Below are 5,453 nucleotides of genomic sequence, written 5' to 3'. Positions count from 1 at the left end.
AAGCGACTTTTTGATTTGCTTCACAATATCATAGATCGCAACATCGCAGAATCGCAACATCGCAAAATCGCAACATCGCAAGATTGCTAGCTCGCTATATCGCAATGTCGCTTTGCCGCTCTATCGAAAAATCGCAATATCGCAATATCACAATATTACAAGAGCGTGATATATGACAATTTTTGTTAATCTGTTTTCTGCGAAATGCGATTTGTGATATACGCCATCGCATATCGGCAGTTTGAGGTTTTTCACCGTAAGTGATTTTTGAGGCATGCGATGCGATAAATGTTTTCTTAATGTGTAGTTTCACATCGCGATCTCGCAATCTTAGAATTTGGCTTGGAAGGAGGTATTCATTATCTTTTTGTGATGAGATATTTCCTAAGGAATAATTCTACTTTATCATAAAACTTAAGTTTTTAAATTTTTCAAAGGGTATTTTCCTAAGTTTACGATGGTAAGTTTTATTTAAAAAGGAAATTCAAGTACTAATTGATTTTTAAATTTTTGACTAAGGGTCCCCACTTATTTAGTATTAGGAATAACACTAAATAAGAAGGGGGGTTGTTGCTGGCCACAACAGGCTCTAACACCTAGCTTCATCATTTGGAATGTCTGGAAAGAAAGGAATCAGTGAATTTTCAAAAATGAGAAGAGATCCCTTCACTGTCTTTTAAAGCTAACTTTGACTCAGCTAAAAGAGACAGTGGGCACCATAATTCAGAATTCCCCTAATCTTCCACCCTCAGAAGTAGAATTGAGAATTCTAGGGCTGTTGGGAATGCAGGGGCTTTTGTCATAGGGCCCGGAAAGAAGAGTTTTGGTTAGGGTCTCTAAACAGTAATTCTGGCATCCTCCCCCTTTAGGGTTTCTAAATTTTAACATAGATGGGCCTTCTAAAGGCAAGCCGGGCAATGCAGGCTTTGGAGGGGTTTTAAAGGATGTTAATGGAAACATCTTTTCCATCTTCCATGGACATTTAGGCAGGGCTACAAACAACATGGCAGAAGCCATGGCTATGGAGCAATGCTTAGATCTCCTGGTACAGAATAACCAGTAGAATATAATTATTGAAGCGGACTCTGAAATAATTATCAACTCTGTTAAAAAAATTAGTTGGGGCTCAGAGTCGGAGAGGGTTTCAAATCACTGGAGGCTAATAAACTTTCTGATTTACTGGATAATCAATGGGTGAAATGTTCCATGTACAGGGTGATGTTGGGTGGCCATAGGTGGACTCAGGATAGTTTCATGGACCTGTGTGACACCCAAGTTCTAGAGGATATGATGGTGTACCAGACCAGAACTATGGAAGCTCTGTCCAATATTGTGGTTGAATTATGAGGTGCTATTTTCCCATTTTCTTGTTTTTTCTCATGTTACTTGGGGGCGTTTGCTACTAGAATAGATGTTTGGAGGGAAGAGTTAGTACGACCCTCAGGATCACTTATGGTGGCAAGAGAGACAGTGGTAGCGACCAGAATCTGGAGTCCAACGGTGACCTGTACGTTCCTTTTACACCATCAAAGGTTGTTAATCTGGTAACAGAGTGGTTTCTTGTATATCAGGGGCCTCCCAGGCAGGAAGTGGTTTTCAATTTTTGGGAGCGATCATACTCCTTGGTCGACACGTGGCGGTGGGGCAGTTTTGGTTTCCACCCTTATCGGGTGTTAAACAACAACTATTATGTTTGGAGTGATATGTTCCTCCGCCGTTGGATCTGGCCCGGTGGATCCACAATGGTGATCTGTCAAGCTGGTCAGTGGGGCCACAAGGTTAAAGGGCAGACGTTGAGGCGGCGCGATGTTTTCCTATACCGTTGGATCGATTTGGGTGGATCAACAGTTAGGAACATGCACTCTCATTGGTGTTTCCAAAAGGTTTTGGTGGGAGCCTTGGTTCTGCATGATCATCCACTGCAGTTAGTGGGAGCTAGATTTAATAGTCTTGTCGGGATTATTTTCTGGCCAAGATACTCGTTGCCTTTTTGTGGGGTGTAGTGTTGTGGGTTAGGATAGGAGTTCTTATATTTAAGTCGTGACCCTAGTTTCTCTAAGAAAGTAGTGATTGGTCTAAGATCCATTTTTCCATATGGATGGTTGTATGATATGTAATTAATTTTCTGATTTAATGAATATGGAGGTACGACTCTTGCTTCAGCGAAAAAAAGGAAAAGAAGTCTTTTTTTGTAATTTCATAATCAAATATTTGTTTATTAATTTATAAATGAGAATAAAATACTTATAATTTCTTAATTTATAATTCTTTTTAGGACAATAAAAAAATTTCCATTTTTGTTTCAAATTCTAAAATATTTTTAAAATTATAGAACATTAATGAAGATTTCCAGAATATTTTAGAATAATTCAATTGAAATGGTTTTTTTTTTAATCTTTGATGTTATTGGGACAATAAAAACCTTTTCATTTCTTAATTGAGTTGAGATGCTCATCCTACAACCCAATGTGATGTGTAACTCTGTCTCTTCATCATCAAAGTTGAAATTTTGTTGGTCAGCCCAAATATAAATTTTAAAAAGTTTAAAAATAAAAGTAAAATTAAATAACTATACAAAATATTTAAATAATGTCGGTTCATAAAAATAAATTTTCACATGAAGAAATTGGATCCCTCTAGGCTCATGTTAGATCCGTATTTAAGATGGATCTATGATGGTTTATAATGGTTAAGTTTAAAAATAAAATAAAAATAAATAACTATACAAAATATTTAAATAATGTCGGTTCATAAAAATAAATTTGCACATGAAGAAATTGGATCCCTCTAGGCTCATGTTAGATCTGTATTTAAGATGGATCTATGCTGGTTTAGAATGGTTAAGTTAAAAAAAAAATGAAATTAAATAACTATACAAAATATTTAAATAATGTCGGTTCATAAAGATAAATTTGCACATGAAGAAATTGGATCCCTTTAGGCTCATGTTAGATCCGTATTTAAGATGGATCTATGGTGGTTTATAATGGTTTTCAGGTTCAGGACAATATTATTTTTTTTCATTTCCGTTTCAAATTCTAGAATATTCTAGAACATTAGTGAAGATAACCATATTATTTCAGAAACAACAATCCAGTTAAAATGGTATTCAAAGATCTATAATAATTAATGTACACTAAGCCATTGTAGAGTCTAAAATACTCTAGAAATCAATAAGACATAAGCCAAGATTTTCAAAATGTTTCAACATGTGAAATCACTTTAAAGAATAATAAATAACTTCCCATTTTCATTTCAAATTCTAGATATTATAGAACATTAATGAAGATTTCCAGAATATTTATGGATCTGCAATGTTGGTTTTTAAAGTGTCACTAGACCATTTCAGAGTCTAGAATATTCTATAAATTTATAGGACATGAGCTAATATTTCTAAAAATATTTAAGAATGTAAGAATTTATAATTCTTTTCAAAATAAAAGAGGAATTCTAGAAGATACATAAGTAACAGATTTATATTTCAGAGTCTAGAATATTCTAGAAATTTATAGGACATGAGCTAAGATTTTCAAAAATATTTGAGAATGTAAGAATTTATAATTGTTTTCAAAATAAAAGAGAAATTCTAGAAGATACATAAGCAACAGATTTACAAAATATTTAAACAATGTAAAATTCCACTAAGTCATTACATGTTTTAGTTTTGGAAATTTAATTGGAAAGACTTTTGTCTCTGGAAATCTAATAAACATAAGTGACAAATTTTTAGAATATTTCCAAACTTGCCATTGAACTAAATGATTACAAATTTTAGAACATTTTATACATCTAAAAGACATATTTTCAAAATATTACAAAAACCAAAAACCCTTAAAAGTCCTGTATTTCCAGTAACCTTAAAATTAAACTTGTAATTCCAATAAAAATTCTAGAGTGTTAACTAGAATTAGGGTTTTGGGCTAATTAATTTACTTTGTCCTTTGTATTAGTTGGATGATTTGGTGTTGCGTCGATTATTTCAGAACGTGAATCATTATCCCAGGGTGGTCTCATGCCCAAATATGGAGCCCTCATCGCCATCAACTACTGAAGTGCAACACACTTGACAAAAACCAGCAATGCCAAAATTTACTTCCTTCTCTAGGCCGCTTTTGAATAAGGGTCCATCTATGGAGAACTTACCTAACCATGTCACGTCAAATGCCAAGAACGCAGTTGTGTCCTCTACGGAGTTGGAATCCTTGCTCCAGGTATTTTCCCACCCGCTAGATTCATCAGAGGGCGGCAACGACTCGTTAATGAGTTGGTTTGTGCACAACCTACAGGAAACATCTGGTCGTCTTATGAATTTTTTTACTTGGTTTTAATAAAAATCCATCGGGAATAGAGGGGAAGCAATCCTAGTCTTTGAGAACTGTCATTTCAAGAGTTTTTGGGTTGCAACTAATTCTATCTACTGATGATTTACCTGATTTTCAAGGTGGTGACTACAAATGAGAGAAATTGTGTTATAGATGTCACTCTCTTTGAGTTGAATCTTACCTCTCGGGAACTTCTACTTATAGTCTTGAAAAAGGAAAATGAATTTTAAATAATTTTAAAATGCTTTAATTTAAACTGAAACTTAATTTTGAATACCATTATAATACAAATGTTTAATATGTTCTTTGGAAGATAAAAAGTTGAAAATTGGTCATTTAAATGTTTAATATGTCTTTTTTTTTTTTTTTTTTAAATAGTCATTTTGATATGATTTATATATTTAATAGAAATTATAATAATTAGTATGTCTTTTAGATTAATCGCATGTTATAGAATGGGTTGACGTTTCGAACCAATTAATGTGGTTAATCCTCAGGACAAATGGTGAGAAAACCAGTCTTAACAAAAGATTAATATTGAGAAATTATAATATTTATGTGTATATTATACATATATTAATCAATGAATATTTCATTTATATTCCATTGAAAAATTAAATAAACCTTAATTGTTTATTTATTTATTTCTTTCTTTTAACTTCAACTTAATTCATATTTTTTTCTCCCATTGTATTTTTATGCTATAATGCTGTAAGATAGGCATTCCCTCGTGGAAAAACTCCCCCATCTACCACTATGTACTCCTATGCACCATCATATCCAATGTTAGATGATTGAAAGTTCTTCCACCATTAGATCCCACTACTTTAAGTGTCAACTAATTCTTGATTTGTGCAACGTTCACCTTGTTAATATTTATTATAACCCATGAACATATTGTAAATTGTAGGTACGTTGCCAATATTTCTTTCATTTTGTTCTCCTGAGCCATCATACCAAGGGCTCTACAACGACTTTAGGTTTTTCTTGTTTCTATGGCCTATTATAAATTTTTTTTCTTTTGCTAAAGGTTCTTTCACAACTTCCTTTGTGCTACATTTCTCGCTCTTTTTTTCCTGTTTGTTCATTATCCTTTTCAATTGGAGTTCTCCATTACACCCTTGTTTTTCT

The sequence above is a fragment of the Pinus tabuliformis genome, chromosome 9 (genome assembly GCF_031772625.1).
Source record: "Pinus tabuliformis cultivar Carrire ecotype Pingquan chromosome 9, CPIR1, whole genome shotgun sequence".
NCBI classification, from domain to species: Eukaryota; Viridiplantae; Streptophyta; class Pinopsida; order Pinales; family Pinaceae; genus Pinus; species Pinus tabuliformis.
The sequence above is the reverse complement of the archived record's forward strand: the minus strand, read 5'-3'. Positions refer to the sequence as shown.